Source organism: Anomalospiza imberbis, chromosome 2 (assembly GCF_031753505.1).
Source record: "Anomalospiza imberbis isolate Cuckoo-Finch-1a 21T00152 chromosome 2, ASM3175350v1, whole genome shotgun sequence".
In the NCBI taxonomy this organism is placed as follows: Eukaryota; Metazoa; Chordata; class Aves; order Passeriformes; family Viduidae; genus Anomalospiza; species Anomalospiza imberbis.
Window position 1 is genome coordinate 14,167,018 of NC_089682.1, and position 17,675 is coordinate 14,184,692.

General features: G+C 41.2%; 1 long non-coding RNA gene across 7 annotated transcripts in view; it reads left to right on the top strand.

Annotated features, from left to right (window-relative positions):
• The window catches only part of LOC137468309 (uncharacterized), a 405,810-nt gene that overhangs the window by 13,770 nt on the left and 374,365 nt on the right, over positions 1–17,675 (top strand). For all 7 annotated transcript variants that reach the window (XR_010995862.1, XR_010995859.1, XR_010995861.1 and 4 more), the window contains exon 2: positions 14,159–14,238. This is a non-coding gene — a long non-coding RNA (uncharacterized lncRNA). The remainder of the gene's footprint in view (positions 1–14,158; positions 14,239–17,675) is intronic.

Below are 17,675 nucleotides of genomic sequence, written 5' to 3' on the forward strand. Positions count from 1 at the left end.
AGGTGGGAAAGGTTGTATCCTATTTATTGCATTTTAATTTCTGTATCAGCTGAGGTATGTAATTTTCAGAAAAAGAGATTTAATGTGATTATCTGGTAATTCAGAGATCCCATTATGATGTTTAATTTGCAAATGTTCATGACCTAGAACATTTCACTAGGCAGCTGATAGTGTGAGGAAGAGCCAGAGCTGTGGCTGCAGCCTCCTGCTGTGCAGGGAGTGTGTTGGTAGAAGCAGCTGCAAAGCAGTAAGACAGACCTGGAAGTTGGGCTCCTGCTACATCAGCATGGAATGAAATCAATGTGTGGCTGAGATGGGATTGTCATCCTCCACGTTCTTCCAGGAGATACGCAGGGCGAGGATGTGATGAGTGGAATTGTTAAACTGTATCTACCCAGTGCTACCCAGGCACATAATACTTTGTATCCTCATGTCTCCAGGGGGCACTACAAAACAACAGGATTAACTATCAGAGTGGATTTGCTCTGTAGACAGAAACTCTTTTCTACATGATTGGAATAGATAATTGATGGAGGATCAGATCATGCAGACTTCTGAAGCAGATTAGTTTTTCACTTTTCTTTTTCTTACTACAGCCTTTGTCATAAAAATGGATATACTTTGTGCTATTTTTCAGGTCTCCTTACAGTAATTACACTGGAAATGGCATCACTTTGGGGTTTTTTTTTCAATTTTTTACATTCCGGAGGCCCGATATAATTATTTTCTCATAATATATTCTGTTTCTGTGTCTTTGTAAAAAAAGTAGCATAAGTAGAGTTTGTAAAGAATTTGTATTCTTTCCTGACACTCTAAATATGTTATTGTTTAAATAAATGATTAATTGTTTTAGGATGATATTTTCATTAAGACCTAGCTTAAGTACCTGGTTAAACATAAGAAAAAGCGGTGATCATGACTTTCATGTCGTAGACACTAAGAAGGAAAAGAGCTGTGTTTCTCTAGTCTGACTTTCAGTATGAAAGAGATGCAGGGATTCTTGCATCTGACTCTGTATTGCTAGAAAGTCATCTAGCTTTGATCTGCCAGGGGAAAATGATGGAGGATCTAATACAAGCTTTTGCAGAGCAATTTTTAAGGACTACTTATTCGGATGAAAAGCAATGAAATTGAAAATAACTGAAATAACTTTCTATTTGTGACATGAATTGCCTGTCACAGGCATGCAACCATAAAAAAAAAAAAGGCTTAAAAATTTAAAGTCTTGAGAAAGAGATAGTGGCTTCAAAGAAGAATTAATACACAGATGTTATTTGGCTTCTGCTGTATGGGACTTCTCATTTCATAAGCTCTCATTGTTCAAACCATATGCCTTATTTCTAAACTAAAACTAGTATTAATTTCTTTACTCTGCTTTTTTTGCAATATTTTTGTCTTTTATAGTAGTTATTCAAGATCAAAATAATGAGCAAGGATGTCTAATTTTGGTGTATGTGTGGCTTATAGGAGGTGCAGATTTTGGTTCACTTAGGTCATTCAGTACCTTCAGTTTGTACCCCAGTCAGGGTCAGAGGGATCAAAACTCACACAGAAGTCTTAATTGTCTGTACTTGCTAAGGAATATTCATAGGATAAACTTGTACACCAAAGATCAGTGACACTTCCTTCTCTTTTGTACCCCAGATACTTGATGTGAGCAAACGCCCTTGAAACAAAGTGAGACTGAGAAATACAGCAGTAGGTATTTTGTATTGGTAGGTGTGCTCCTGGATCTTACTGGTATCCTGTTAATCAGATGTTGCTGAGTTATATAATATCTATATATAATACATCTTCCATTTTCTTAAAAATAGTATTTTCTGGACACCTATGGTGATGCTACTTTTTGACATCAGTTCTATAACAAACTGACTTGTGCTTTCAATTTCATGCCCAATAAAATGGCTTAAAATGGGCTGCCCCCTTTTGGGGAAAATCAGACTTTGGTTCAGCGACTTCAAAAAGCAATCCCATGGAGAAATTCCAATAAACTAGAGAATCCTGAGCAGAGTAAGCCACTGCAGTGCAGAACATAATTCATAGAAAACATTTGACAATAGCATTTTTGATGATTCATTCTCCTGACTCGGATGGAAGAAAGAACCGGGCATGGAAACAGTGTGCATTTGCAATAAAAGAATGAAGGATTGCAGGGGCACACTTGTTGTGATGACCCTGGAAATGATAGCAGGTTGTTCTGTGGTCCATTCTGGGCCAGGCTGAGGTGGGTCAGGGAGAGAGAGAGAGACAGTGCAGTCAGTAAATTTATGAATGCAAAATAAATTATTGAAGGATGCCAAGTATAGCTGATGCCTTTTCTTATAAGTTTGTTTGGTAAAGATAATTTCATATGCTGTAGGGCATGCAGCATTGTGTGACATCCTAATTTTTTCATAAATTGTTCTATGAGATGGGGCAGCTCTGCACAAGATTGTTTTAATAGCATTGTGTCTTGTATTTGCATTGCCCTGTGACTAACTAGCAATGAGGTCTGCTTGCAGGTTTACACACTGCTGAGCTGCAATAAATCTCTCCGTCCCATGAGCACTCTAGTATCTGGCATTGTGGTTGTTTTAATGGGATTATTTTTTCTTGTGCAGGGACTCCAGTTTGGGTTTCCCTTGTCTGGCCTCATCTGTCATGAATCTTGTTGGATTTGAGTAGGTTGGTGATGCCTCTCCTTCATTGTATTTAGTTGAGAACAGCCTGCACATTTAAAAGCATGGGGACAAAAGTTCCAGTGTGCAGAAAATCTTGATTTTCAAGGAATTCAGCTTAAAATCAAGAATACAGAATTAGTGTAGCTCTTGGTAACTGGATTAAAATGAACTACCTTCAGAAGAATTGCTATGCAATGCAGTCTTCCCAAGGAGGCCCTTAGTTTGGAATTTTTTTATTTGAATTGGGCTGAGAAGGAAAAAAGTGCACTGTACCTGGATTTGCAAATCTCACATCATGTGTAGTTCAGCCAAGTGTGCCTGACAGCCCCCTCTGTAAACTGCAAGTACATCTCTAGTAACATGCTGAGCTGGAGGCTCTAAATACCCCAGAAAGAGAAGGATGCCTTTTCAGTTCAGTTCAGTCAGAAGTCTTTTTGCTGTTTGCTGCTTGCTGATGAGAAGACCTTCAGTAAGAGGGTAACTAGGACTGGGATGCACAAGAGTCTCAAGGCTTGGGCACAACACAAGAGGTGCTGTGTGAGACATTTTCCACTGAGCCCCAGCTTGGCTGCACTCTTGGTCCTGTTGTGGATATGGTTCCAGGTGGTTCCTGTGTGTGCCTCGGCTGCAGGTCAGGACCACCTGTAGCTTGACTGTGCTGTGGGTGCACACCAGCTCTGGCCAAGTGACCTGGTGACATGATGGCAGGTGTCCAGCCCTGGTGCTGGAAGGAGGTGGGGGTTTGCTTGGCCTGCTACAACCAACAGCAGTGCTGTGGACAGACTCTTCAGGTGGAGTGCAAGGTACTGATGCTTTTTTCTGGCTGATGCCTCTTTGCACTGGCCTTCAAAGGATGATTCAGGTTTATTTTTGACCAATGAAGCATAGAAACCCAGGGAGAGGGAAGGAAGATGGGCTGATACAAATGCCTTCCCATTTTCAATTTTGTTGTTTTCACTGCTGCCTCCATGCATTTATGCATACTAACTTCACAAATGCATGGCAGTCTGTAAGCTTTACATCGTCTTTCTTTCAAACTTGGCTTAACCTGTCTGGGGAGTCTTCCGCAAGACTATATGAGTCACAAAAAGTAGCAATATGCTAAGTTAAATACAGTAAATGATTTATCTCCTCTCCCTCTGGTTTGTGTTTTGAAATGTACGCTGCACGGTTTGATAGCTTCCTACCACTGCTGCCAGGCCACCTGTCCTGCACCATGTCCAAGTCTTTGTCTCCAAAAATACCACTGCAGCTCAGACAAACAGCCTGGCAGCCATGCCAGGGAAGACCTTTAAAATTACGATCTCGTATCGCCACAGTGGGAGAGAAAGATATATTACACGTCTGACCCAACACTTCAGAACTGCAGAGCCATGTCTAAAATGCATGTAGAGAGCTGGTCAGCCTCTGGAAACTGGCATTGTATGATTGTATGGCATCACAATAGTTAGCATAGTGCTACTGCTGTCTGTGATATAGGCTGATTTTTTTTGTCTGATTTTTGTTTTATTTTTTTTTTTTAATTAGTGACTCACATTACTAGAATTGGTGAATTAGGTCTGTATCCCTTGCCACAAACTCTGGAGTGAGTCCAGAGAAGGGCAACAAAGCTGGTGAAAGGGCAGAAGTGCAAGTCCTATGAGGAGCTGCAGGGGGAGCTGGGGTTATTCGGCTCAGAGAAAAGGAGGCTCAGGGGAGACCTTATTGTTCTCAGAAGGAGGGTTTAGCCAGGTGGGTCTTGGGTTCTTCTAGTAACAAGGGACAGGATGAGACAAAGTGGTTTTAAGTTGCACCAGGGGTGGCTTAGCTTAAATATTATGAAAAGTTTTTTCAGAGATGGTCTTGTAAAATATTGGAAAAGGCAGCCCAGGGAGGTGAGTGAGTCACTATCCCTGGAAGTGTTCAAATAACATGAGGATATGTCACATGAGGACATAGTTTAATGGTGAAGATGGTGGTGCTGCTGGATTAATGGTTGGAATTGATCTTAAAGGTCTTTCCCAACCATAACAGTTCTATGATTCTGTGAAAGCCACTGTTTTTTCTGTGTGTACCCTTTATTTTGCCTGTTAGGGAAGATACTGGAAATATGTAATGCCACGTGATGGCTGTGGACAGACACTTGAGTTTTCAAATAAGTTAAATGTAAACAGATGATGAAGTGGATGTCCCACTGAGATTTAGGTCTCCCAAAAGCAGTAGGGTTGCCTCTGTGTTCACGTTTGGTTTTCATAGACTTGACCCACGTGTTTCCATACTCAGGGTAGGTGGCAGCAGCCGAGAGAATGGCAGCACCCTCACTGCACAGGACTTAGTGCTGAGCCCTGGGGTGCCATGCTGGCCCATGTGAGCTAGCACAGCAGTCCCTGGGTCCATGGACACTCAGGCTGTGCTGGGCATCAAAGAGAGCAAGAGAACGGAGTTGCAGCCACTTAGGCTTTATTTGCTGTATAGATGGATGTAACTGAACTTTTTCTGCAGAGCTGTGGGGTGAAACAACCCAAGTGGGATGCAGCTCCTGCCAAGCATCCTTGTCCCTGGCAGCAGCATCTTCTGGTGTGCAATGGAGGGACTTCAAGTACAGTACCTCCTCACTGCTGAGCTCTGCAGTAGGCACTACTTTGCACACCTTCATGATGGACTGTCCAATATCCTCTGAGCCAAGGCCAGTACTGATTGTGAGAGAGATGAGGCTGAGACACTTGGTAAGAGCACGGCGTTCAAGGGAACGACGTGAGGGAGGCAAAGTACCTCAAGTGTCTGCCTACGTGAGATAGAATAGGGAAGCACGTCTGTTAAAACAAAAGGTCTGGGTTGCTTGTTTGGTTTTGAGAAACTTTCCATCCTCCCATTGAAAGAAGCCCTTGGGGTGAAAGGAGTGCAGTTGTGAGCTTAATATTGTTGGCGTCTGTTTTACCAAGGTTACATAATTGCTGTTTTCCTGGGAAATGAAATCATGGAAGTAAATTTGCTAGAGCATAAGCAGGCACAACTTTGATTTCAGGCACCTGTCTGTGCCAGTATTTAATTTGGCACAGGAAACGTAGCATCAAAATGAATATGAACAAGTAGCACAGAAATAATGGCACAACTGGCATTCAGACACTGAGATGTGAGAACAAACATATCCCTCCCCAACATGGGAAACTTTACAGGACACAGTGTGTGGGGGGGATGAGGCTGATGACAGAAGCAGGCAAGGAGACTCCTGTGCCACAGGAATGGTGAGGAGGTTGGAAAAGACACTTTCAGAATTCCAATGAACCCCATCTTAAATGAATTGGATGGAGAAAAGGGCAAGCTGCAGCCAAAGAAGAGAAGCTGAAAGGCTGTAAGGCCTTTCCTCTGTCTTGCCTTACTAATTATCTCTTGTTTGCAGAGCTTCCATTAATTGGAATGCATTTCCTAATGAAATTAGGCTGGCAGCCAGTATTCAAGTCTTTTTACTGCTAGGGAAAATTTGTTCTTTGAACAACTCAGCCATTGATTTTTATTTGTGTTTTCATTAATCATGAGACTGTTATGTGCCAAAAATTCCATGCTCCATCATATTGCCTTGGACAGTCTGAGTTATTTGATTCATTCCCGTGCTCCTGTGTCTCAAAAATGGAGTTCTACAGCAGTGCCTCATTTGTAGTTCCTTTGTTGTATGGTTTCCACACATCCCCCTTTTTCTTTTTAAACAGTTTGCCTTCCTTTTAACTACTTGTCTGTTGGGACAGCAAAGACACTAAGCATCTTAAATTAAAAAAAAAGAGAAGGACTTAAAAAATTGATTTCAGTGACTTTTGTATTGTGGCATTTCTGAATTTAAAAGGAATCTCAAACTTTCTTGTTTAAAGGTAGCACAGGAACTATATCAGTTCAGATGAGCACATTTTGATGAGAGACCTTTGACAAAGTGAAACTGGCAACAATTTTGCTGGAAGGGGTAAAAACCCTTTTCAGACCTCAGATGGTCTTGGAACTGTACTTTGCTTCTCTCTTTGAAGAAAGGTGGGACTGACAACAAGAATTACAGCATTATTTGGATGCAGTGCCTTCACTCTTGCAGCCAGGTCAGGCCTAGCTATTGCTGCTGTGTGTGAACAGCCTTGTCAATCTTACTGGGTAGGATATGGTTTGATATGCGGACAGTATCTGCACAGTACCTTATTTGTCAGGCTGAATTACTTCCAAGAATTAATCTTTCTGCTACATCCTCACTACATGATAAATATCTGTGCTGATCATCCTCCACAGCAAATATGAATCTTATAAAATGCATGCAGCCATTTTACAACAGGCTTTAAGTAATTGATCTGCTGATCTCTTTTCTCATTCAGCACATGGGAAGAGCAATGAGCAATGCTGAAGGTTAGATGGGGAGAAAATGATTTGAGTTACATCCAGCTCAGAATGATCAAAAACAAGAGACTGGCTTTAAAATTAGTTTTTAAAAAGCAATCTGCTTAAGGTTCATCTTAGTTTCTTTGATGTCTGAGACTTAAATGAATGCATGCAATTTACCTTTACAGATTTGTCTCAAGACATGCTAGCATAAATGGCTGTGAATTAAATCTTAATCACCCACCATCTATAGTAACTGGAAGCAGGGACAAAATTGGTAGTATAGGACCTATGACTGAAAAAAGGAGAGAAAAAACCCAGTAGGACTCTGCCCTTTTTAGGGCTGCTGTTTCTTCAGCAGTGACATTTTTTATTTAACTCACTACAGCTTCAAACTTTGTGTGTGTATTAGACTGTATGCTTGCAAAAAAACCTCACACAATTGATGTTAATTTAAGAAAAATAATTTTATTAGATTTAGTTAAATTCTTCCTCCTTGTGATTCAAGTAGTTTTATTGCCTATCCAGAAAGTAAATAGTGCAGTAGTAGTAATCTTCAAGAGACTAGGTGTTACTGTGAGAAATCACACTGAGAAATTATGCTGAGAACCCTTTAATACCTTGTGTATTACGGATGGTGTGAACAATTTAGTGGTGTTTCAACACATACTTATGGTGAGGAGGTCAGCCAGAGTCCCTCAGCTGCTGAGCTGAGGCTGTAGGCTCTGTGCAGCTATGACAAAGTTGTGTGTACAGGGGGATGTGCTTCAAGAAGGACTAATGGACTGGTCTAATGGGATGTTCAGTTAGAACAGTTCACAAAGAAAGGCAGCCCTAAGATCAAAAGAAAGACGTTTCTTCAAGTATTGGAACAAACAAAAGGGCTTTAGGTGCATCTTTCACTGGAAAATGATAAGGGAAAAGATGGAGTGCTGTGGAGGGTGTAAAGGAGGAAACAAAGGCACTTATATATGCATCAGGTTGTTGTAAGTGTTCTCTGAAGACACACAATAGAAATTTTTCCTCTTTAGCTGTATGATAACTCCTGGTAATCACTTTGAAACAATGTTATTATCAGATACCAAGAGTACAGTATCAGAACTGCACCAGATATTACAATATCTTGAGTGGGCTTTCTGGTCATACATTTATACAAACATGGGTGGCATTTTCCACTAGCTCTGGTGCTGATCAGACTCTCCACTGCAATGCTCTCTAACAAATACTGGCACTTCTGTGATTTTTTCAAATAAGTGTCTTGGTCAGCCAGTTCTTTAGGTTATTGATTACTGACAAGCTAACAGTCCTCAGCACACGTCCTATCTATAATGAATAAGATATTCTATGCATTTCTTTGTATTGCTAATTTATTTCTGGTCTTGAGATGTTGTAGAAAATCTAGCAGTCTGTAGCTCATAGTTTTAGTCTTTTCCTGCAGGTTATAAAGCAAACAAATTGGCCGCCTCCATTCCTGAAATTGTAACAACAAGATCAGAGAGTGACACAAGGTTTTCAAGGATTGTTTCCCCTCTCCATCTACAGCTGTTACCTGACTTCTCTCCATTCACAATGAAATTACTACAGAAAACAAGGTGTTACACATGCAGAAGGAAATAACTGTGGGAAGAACATGTAGTTCCTAGTGATGTTAGAAATATATTGCCACTGGGGAATGTGGTGCTTTGTGGTATTGAAATGATCAACTCTTTAGGCTCTGAAATTCCATGACTACTGATGTGTTTGTAAGAGCAGTTTCTGCTCTCTCCTCTGACAGCATTGTACCTATCTTAAATATGTTATGCATAAATATGGGAGAGAAATACAGATGCACACAGCATGCGAGTGTCTGAAACTGCATTGTGAGATTCAACTAGCATATGAACACAGTACCAGAATGAGATCATATGTGACTACTGGAACATTTACTTTTCCCAGAAAAACATTTATTTGCTTTTCAGAATTCTTAATAAATGGAGAAAGGATGTAGATTTGTGTTTTGCCAGCCTGTCTTTCCCATGAGGTGTTTATCTTTTATAAATAAAACAAACCAAAAGACATTGTTTTGACACAGTGCCTGATTCTAAGAACATGAAGTTGCAGCTAAGAGAATTCAAGACTAGGCTGTCCTGGGGAGGAGCAGCTGCCACTTTCTGTTGCAGAGCAGAGTACAAGAATGCCCCAAGGCATTGTAGGGAATGGTGGGGGTCCTGTGGGATCATCTGCAGCAAAGGATCAGGCACACAGGGCTTGGCATCAAACTCAACTTTCCTTTCTGGGGACTCTGCTGATGCTGTTATGGCAAGTGCCTCATCTCCTGGTTCTCCCAGCCTGAGAGATATGCAGTTAATTTTTAAATAGTTGATAGTTCCTGCACCTCTTTCTTCTTTTGTGTGGTAAAGCAACTATCTCTACTTGCAGTTCTTTCCCACTGACAGTGGTTAAGTGGGGGTAATGGCAGTATGTTAGTCTATATTTTGGTAAAGAACATAAGTACAGATTCATCAGGGGAGCAGCAGCCTCATCTGTGCTGAGGGAGAAAGTGTGACAACAGTGCTGGAAGAGTTCTGGGTTGAGCCTTGATAAATGGAAAATGGAGACTTGAGAGCTGCCCCAGGACACCTACAAAGCATCATCTGTTACCTGGCCGGGCTGTTGGTATTGATTGGTGTCACAGGCAGTGGTTGCAAGCTATCATTCATGTGATCTCTCTAGGCTGATCAAAAATTGTACACTGCACCATGACCATGTATTTTCTCCACTTCTTAGCATGGTGTCCAGCACAGCTGTGACTGGTGCCAAAGAACTTGGGCATCTTCTAGGAACCAGGAGAAATATTTGAGAAATCAATTTGTCAATAGATAAGCCTGGTCACACTTATCTTATAAACCTAACATATTTCATACTATGGGAATTCTTTTCAAATCCTTCCAGGCTAATGATGCTATAATGGAGTTTCCACTGGAGACATGACATGGAAGTTTTCTTTCTTGAAGACAGGAAGAAAACTGTCTGGAGACATTTGGCTCCAGACTTCTCCAAGTGGTGCTTGCTGGAGAAAACAGCAGCTCTTTAGGTATTACTGAGAGCTGTAAGGTCTCTGCTGAGCTGTTTCATGCTGCAGTTCTGTGATACCTGTGCATGTTACTCATATTCCCTGTGATTGCAGTCTCCCATAGTGCACTGTGTGGTCCCACACACATATATGTGTGTCTAAACAGCCACTGTGGCTCACAGATCAGATTTTGAAACTTTACTAAACATCAAGCAGCAAAGGTTTTGAATGAGGTTAAAAGATGAGGTGAGGGCTGAATTTCATTTTGCACTGGAGAGCCCCCTTCCATTGCTGGAACCTTTGCCTGCATGAGTTTCAGGCTATCCAGACAGTTGGCCCCTTTTCATTATTTTGCTCCAATGTTTTAAATTGTAATAATTCCAGAAGATTAAAACCATGTGTTTTAATGCTTGCTCAGAGAGTGTTTTGCAGGCCTCCAGAGAATGTATGTATAGACTTGCAGATCTGGGGTAGACTCAAGAAGAATGCTGAGCAGCACAGATATGTGGGAAACCAGAAATATGTTCAAACACTTTTATTGTTTGTCTGAGTGTCCCCTGTGGGACAGGAGCCGAGGGTTTTCTGGGCTTATGCAAACATTGTTTTGATGCTACAGCACAGAAGGGCTGAGTCTGTTGCCTATGCTTGTGTGTGTGACATATACTAGCTGTGCCAGAGCCAATAGGCAGTGTCTTTTAAACCCTGCCATAAAGAAAGAAATACTCTCTGAGGTTTTTCTGCAGTCCTGCAGCAGGGAATTCCTACTCCTGTAACCTTTATTTCTCTTCTTGGAATGAATTGGGTTAATGTGTAATGCTCTGTCATCAGGATTACATGCTGATTTTACCTTGATAGCTTTCTCTTTTTCTTTTCCTGTGTTAGCCTGTGGAATCTTTGAGTGGTTGATGTGTCCATATTGTCCACTCATTTTCCGCTTTATATCCTCTTCCCTCACCACCCATTTCCTGCAGTGTAGGAAGGCTAAACTGTTCCAGAGCAGAGAAGACATGACAAAAGCAGCAGAAAGCAGGTTATAACTGGATTCTAGATGTTTTCTGCTGGTATTTTTGAAAGTGTTTCCTTTGGACTTCATGGAATTCTGGATGATGGGAAAAACCACTGCCAAAATTTTTCCCAGAGAGGAATACTAAACTTCATTTCTCCTTCCAGGCCGGGCAGGAAGGATTTAGTACATGTGGAGTAGAACAAGACTGAGCAGCATATAATTTTCCCTGTAATTCATTCATATGCAGGCCATTGAGAGACAGAGTAATGTCTCTCAGGGATGTGGTATGAACATGCTATGGTAGGAACTATGCAATTTCACTGGTAATCATCCATGTCAGAAGTGTCCCTGTATTTCCCCTGGCTCAGATAAGTCATGGGGTAATAAAACTTTTTCCTCTCGGTCCTTTTCCCCAGACAGCACACACTACGGGCAGTGATTGCTTTGTGTCTACTTTTTAATTTCATGGACTGAATTAGACCTGAGCCTTTTTCTTCAGTGGTCCTCCATGAAGTTCAAACTCCTGCCAGTTTCTCTGTGGTAGGAAGGAAAGAACTGCTGTCTCACAGACCTACTTGCTCATGGCTTGGACAGGCTGTCTGCAGAGGAACAGGAAGGAGCTGCTCTCATTCCCATTTTATCATCCTTTGTCATCTGGTGGGAAAAAGCTCTGTGCTCCTACTTGGGAGAATCATGCAGGCACTTGAGCAGGGTCCACAACCCACACTTATAGATCTCACCCTGGCACTGTGTCTGCTGCTGGCAGGAGACCTCCCTGTTCAGTGGTGTGAAGTAGAAATAACGTAAATCCATCTGCAGCAACGCATGGCTAAGCACCATGGCACCTCTCTTTGTAGGGAAACTGCTTACTTGTGAATTGTGTCAAGGAATGGTTAGTTGGAAGGGTGGTCCTGACACCAAAGTGTATCTTTTTTAGTGTCTGAGTATTCTGAATGATACAGGGAACTGGATGAGGAAGGGGCAAGTGGATTCCTTCTGGGGAGAGGTGAGCACATTTAAGGAGATCTTGGCAACCTCTCTGCTGGTTCTTCTGAGTTCTCTTATAAAGCCAATACACCCACTAACCACACTCTCATTGACTCAAGCTTGTCATTAATTTTTTGTTAGACTAAATGTTCTTGGGATCTTATTTTAGAAAATACAGAGCTCTCATGGCCATAACTGCAGTCCAATAAGTTTTTGCTGTCAGTGTAATAGCAGAGAAAATGCTAAGTAGTCTCAAAAAATGAGGTGGGTGGTATCTCAACTGGGATATCCATAATCAAGGAAAACTTTTGACCTTACATGTCCTGTGCTGTGGATGTAAGCTATGATAATCCTGTTTTGCCTGAAGTATTTTTACTGCTGCAATGTGCTCTATTGGAAGGGATAAGAACACTATTGATACTGCATTCACTGTAAAAGGATGTAGCAAATAGAAAACTGGTGCATACGTGAGATGGCACACACTAGATACTGACTTTTGCAGGATCAGGAAAGAAACTAGAAAATGCAGCATATACTTACACAGAAATTCTATTTTCACAGATGTGCTATTATTCCCTGTTATGACCTTTCTTTTACTTTCATAAAACATGTGTGTGAAAGTATGTTTCAGGAAGAATTTTCATGTGGGGAAAAAAGGAAGTATTAGAATTTAATTGTCCGCCCCTCCTATGTTGCAGTAGCCTTTGACCCTGACTTTCCCATTAATTGGGGCAAAGAAGAATCTTGTCTTGGAGTTTGTGTTCCCACCTGTCTAGAACACTTCCTAGTTTGGCCTTAGCATGAAAAACTGGAACAGAAAAGGATCATTTACCTTCAATTGTTGCAAGAAACAAACCTGTAGTTGTTAAACTCATTGTGCCTTGGTTTGCCGGAAGTCTTAAAGTGCAAACAGTTCTAAATATTAAGATAGATTTTTGTTTGGGGTTTTTCTTGTAATTAGTGTAACCTTAATGACCATTGAGATGTGTTGAAGAGCAAACTATTTAACGAGTTAGTATGGCATGAAAATCTCATGGATTTTGCTGGAGTAGGGGAAGAGCAGAGGCCTTCTCCCCTCATATATGGAGTACAAAATCTGCCTGAGCAGATATAAAATCACACATCCAGTGTGTTTTTATGATGTATTGTCTTCTTTCTTTTCAGGTGTATTGAGCTGCTTTAAGCCACCACTTGAGGTTGTGCCATCTCCTGCTGCAGGGTTTCTTGTGTCCAAGAACAGTGTAACGTTTCTGTCCCCCTTGCACTCACTCATCTCTTCAGTTCACTGGAGGGTGATGGATGTGTTCCTGCTGGACAGGCTGTTGGGGATATGTGCCTCAGGGTTCTGTCATTGTGTAGGTGCAGACAGGGATGGGATGATTTGACCCACCATAATGCTGTCTCTCAGGGTGTTGTGCCACTTCCCCTGTGTACTGGGCAGGGAACACCAGTAGCCCCTTGCTGCTTGGCTCGGAGGGAATCCCCAGGCACTGGGACAGATTCCCACCTCTCTGGTGGGCCTGGGGACCCTTGGCTGGGTCTTATTGATAGTAGCAACACTATAGCCAAGCCAAATGATGTCCCATCTCTGTGTCAGGCCCCCTTCCCTGGAACAGTTTTTCCGAACCCCACAAGCCAACCAGCTCTCACAGACTTCTGTAAAAGACCACAAATCTTGGCCTTTGTTCAAAACTCCATCCAACTCAATAACTGAATGTCTTTGAAAAGTCTTGAAACTGAGAGCAGTATGCGTCAGCACTCCTCTTAGGACTTGTTTTGTGACAAACTCCTTTGTTCCTTAAATGCAAGGTGAGGAAATGAAACCCAAAGTTTGATTTACTTATCAGTGCACTAATACCTGTAATTTTTGACTGATGCTACTGGCTACTGTATTTTGCACAGTGGCCAAGATAGAAACAAAATCAGCAGCATGCCTGATTTCTATGTATTTTTACTTGGGTTTACAAAAGACTATGACATCAAAAAAGCAAACCCAATGTCTGCAATCAGTCTTGCTTGAATGTCACATTGACCTTACTGCTAGGGATAATATTGAATCCTGTGTTGTTTTGGTCAGAATTTGGCAAAAATTGTACTGATCAGTCTTTTCTCTTCTACATCTAGGTCTCCATTGTTGTAATTGGAGGATTAGAGAATGTTGTCTTCACTTTTAATAATTTGTCTGTGGGAGAAGTACTTTTTCTGTGAGTTCAGACTTTTTACTTTATTGGTAATAAAAATGCAGTTTTTGCTTACTGATGCTGTCTGTGCAATATATTTTTCCAGTGCTTCTGCCATCCTGGTCTGAATACTCTGGAGAAATTGTGACATACTTGTTCAAAAGCATGTGGGACTTGGAAATCTGTTTTCTGTTTTGTAATGTTTTGGTTCTGGGTTTCCTTTTCTTTACAAATATATGCTGAAGGTAGGCTGCAAACCAAATCTCTATTCTAACCAGTTACAAAGCAGAAAATTCTCTGTTTTGTAAAAGCCCCTCATCAAATATCTGAGATTTTTGGTCAACTCTAATCCAGACATCTTTGAAGCAGGGGTCAAAAACCTGCATTGTGGTATTACTATGCCATTCAAAACATTAAAGCATAATTTTCAAGGTAACCTACATGTATAGAATTTCTTATTTCTTATTGTCCCCTTGGCATCTAGTTATGCAGGTATGTATCTAATTTGTCTTAGTTTGGGTCCAAATTGTTTGCTTCCTGGGTTGTTTTCCTTTTGCTCTCCTCCCAGGGGCTCATGGCTGCACTTCCTACAGAAGCAGAAGACTGGAAAACCCTCTAATCCAGAAAAGCTGTGTTCTTTTTTCTTGTTGAAGTAGGCTTTAACACAATGAGCTTTTGGGCCACTTTCCAACAACATGAAAGAAAATTTCTACTTTCATATAGTCTTCTATTTACCCTCTGGCTACTTTCCTCTTTCACTTCTCCCGTGAAAAGCTGGGTTAAATTGTGTTCCGATATTTTTGAGTGAATTTCCAAATCACAAAAGTATATATTCTTGCTGAAATAATCCATTTTTTCATTTTAAATCCTTTGCTTGGCATTGCCAGATTACCATATGGAACAAGTTCTAATAACCAGCCAAGCTATAAATAAATTCAGCAAGAACATTAAGAGCAAAAAACAAAGAAATCCCTAATCTTCCAAACAGCCTGTCAGGCACCACTTCCATTTCACTTGGGAAAAGAAGAGTAGCTAGGAAGAACAAATGTAACAAACATCTGCAATTGAAAGGACAGCTTTCAAAGTAACACATGTGAGATGGACTCTATGAGATGTTTCCCCTCTGTGTCTCTGAAATGGTGTCCTGTGTCTCTGACCTTGGGCTGTCCCACTGTTCATAGAAGGGCCCCTACCAGAGTTTCAGCAGCACTTTGAAAATCCAGGTACTTGTTGGTTGGCCTTGCTTGTGTTTTCTGTGCACTGACCATGACTCCTCATTTTGTATACCAGTGACTAACTGCAGAGGCTCCAGAAAACCACATCATATCACACCTAAGCAATGCATGCATATGGTGACAAATTTTCCAGTGATGTTCCAAGTCTTGGGAACGTGGGGTTCTTATGCTGATACACACAGGCATTTGTTTATATTCAACTACCTCTCTTGAGCCCAAGAGTAAATGATATTCCAGTGACTAGTCTGTGCTACCTGTGTATCATATGCAAGGATACTTTTCAAAGATAGCAGAATTAGAGCTGAAAATCCATCTTTGATTTAGAATCAAAACTTTTCAGATTTCTGCTACATCTTGACCCAATTCTAGCTCCATTGTTTGAAGGTCTGCATGAGCTGGCTCTATCTGTGCTGCAGCAGTGACATGCTGAAAGGTTTTTCTTATGCTCTTTGAGTGGAAAGCAAGGATTATTCTGAATCTTCAGAGAATCTGTATGTGTGAGGTTTCATGGCAGCGTTACATGATCCTAAACCAGCTCTGAATAATCACTGCTATGAGGCAGCTAAAAACCTGTTTGTGATTAATAGTAGTAGATAAGTTGCAGGGTCAGAATTACCTGCTCTTTAGTGAGGCTGCTGCCAGTGATTCTGTGGAAATGGTGAAGGCTGCCAAAAAATAACACATGAATGAACAATTCAGAGGCCCAGCAGTTCACAACAAACATCGTTTTCTGTCCAGACGGCAGCAAGTTTAAAATATCCAGTTCTCTTTTCCACACATCATGGCACAATTCCAGAGGTTTTCAGGACTCTGGTGCTTCCAACAGGGTTTTTGTTAGAGTAAGTGTTTGTCATTTTCATAATTTCTGGAAAAAATGTCTGTATTGCTGGAAAGAAATTTAGCTGAAAGCAGGGCCTTGTGCTTTCTTCCCCCCATTAGGCTAATACAAAGCAGCTGCTGCTGCATCTTCATCTGAGCAGCCTCAGCACAACACCCTTGGAAATAAGAATGATTCATCTTGATGGGGGTCTTCCTGTTGGGATATTGGAAATAACCACAGTTACTGCAGGGACTTGAAGTACAGTAATTTGGATGATAGGACTTGAGGCGATGCTGGGCGAGGAAAGGCTGCAATCAGAAAGCTGTCAGCGGCAGCAGAAAGGCCCTGGGGGAAAAGACAGCAGAGTAATAAGATATGTCCAGAATTTTTTTGCCGTTAACTTAAAATATTGTAGAAATAGAATATTGGCTGTCAGTTAAATCATGCAGAGACTGAAAAGGGCTTTGAGAAGCACACAGGCATCGTGCAGGATTGCTGCAACAACTATGCCAAATACTGCAGCTAAGTAAAGGTCTTGGACAGACCTACAGCAGTGAGCACCCTGCAAAGCTCTCTACCTGATGTGTACAAAAAACGTGTGCTTTGGGTGTGCTTGAGAGCCAGGTAAATAACAGGACTGCTTTAGACAGTCAGCCTTAACTTCTTGCATTAAACCATCATCTCTTCCCTTCCTTTGCCTTGTCCCTACTGAGACAGAAGTGAATCCTTATGAATTTTTAAATGGAAATATATTCATATATACCATGTAGCACATGAGAGGCAGATCTGTGCTCATGTTATGGTCATTGATTTATTGTTGAGGGGATTTATTCAGTCCATTTAAAGCTGCTACTGAGTATTCAGAACTATACATATACATTTTGCTGTTTGGTTTTTTTTTTTGATTGTTTGTTTGGTTTAAAGTTGTTTTTTGTTTGTTTTTTTTTTTTTTCCTTACACAGAAAGCTGTTGGTAGTTGGGGGATGCTAAGACTACAAAGAAATATTTTTGAGGAGTAGAGACCATTACATGAGCTCTCCTCTGCTTGTCTTGATGCCTTGCTTTCAATTTTTGCAGCAATTCCTGTTCTCCAGTTGCCTCCCTGCCCCTCTTTGTGGTCTCTGAGCTGCAGAACCATGCCTGGTGAGAGACAGAGCATGTGTGACAGCACACAGGGCTGTAGACTATTGGGCATCACCAGAAGACGCTCTCAAACTTGATCTTGTGGTGAAAATCTTTGCAAAAGATACAAATATTCAACTGTTTGGTAATTTTCCAGGATATAAACACAAAATTTTCCCAAGGTCGATACATAAAATCCTGGAATTCTTTTTGGCTATGTTGATCCATAAAAGAATTCACACCCTGGGAAAATGTTTTTTGTGTACATCATAAAAGCACACTCC